Genomic DNA, 919 nt, shown 5'->3' with positions numbered 1-919 from the left:
GACAGAGCAAGACTCCGCCTCAAAAAAAAAAAAAAAAAAAGCTCTGTTATAACAGCTCTAGGCCATGACGATCAACTTGGTGTCAGGCCCTAGAGACACCAAAACTCCTAACAAATAAAGAGGCCGTGTATGCAGCATGCTGGTTAAAAGCACAGGCTTCAGAGTCAGAGCTTCAATTTCACTTATTATGTGACCTTGAGCAAGTTACTCAATGCATCAGTATCATTTTGTCACCGGCAAAATGATGACATTATCTGCCACACAGAGTTACTAAAAAAGTAAGAGAGGTGACAGACACAAAATGCTTTGCACTTACTTACTCTTACTGGTTTATTACAGAGAAGAGAACACAGGAACAGCCAAATGCAAGAGATGCACAGGGCACACCACGGGGCAGAGAGGTCGGAGCTCCCATGCCATACCTGGAAGTGCCACCTCCCCAGCACCAAATAAGTTCACTAAATCAGAAGCTCTCCAAACCCAATATTTAGAGGGTTTTATGGAGTTTTCATAACATAGACATGATTAAGTCATTGGCCACCCGTGACTAGCTCAATCTCCAGCCTGCCTCGTCTCCCCTCCCAGAGGTAGGGGTGGGGCTGATATGTCCAACTCTTTACTCATGACTCATCTTTCTGGCAACCAGCCCTGATCCTGAACCTGTCCAGGGACCCAAAACCACCTGTGATCTCATTATCATACAAAAGACACTCCTATCACACCAGAGATTCCAAAAGTCTTAGAAGCTTTTGTGTCAGGTATTGAAACCTAAGACCAAATATTATAACCAACGATGTTCCTATCACTCAGGAAATTACAAGGGTTTTAGAAGCTCTGGGCCAACAACCAGGAAGAATACTAAATAGATACACTCTTGTACTATGTAGCCCACTATCACAATAATTTTTTTTTTTTTTTT

Source organism: Colobus angolensis, unplaced genomic scaffold (genome assembly GCF_000951035.1).
Source record: "Colobus angolensis palliatus isolate OR3802 unplaced genomic scaffold, Cang.pa_1.0 Scaffold11, whole genome shotgun sequence".
NCBI lineage: Eukaryota > Metazoa > Chordata > Mammalia > Primates > Cercopithecidae > Colobus > Colobus angolensis.
Note: the sequence above shows the minus strand (reverse complement) of the source record.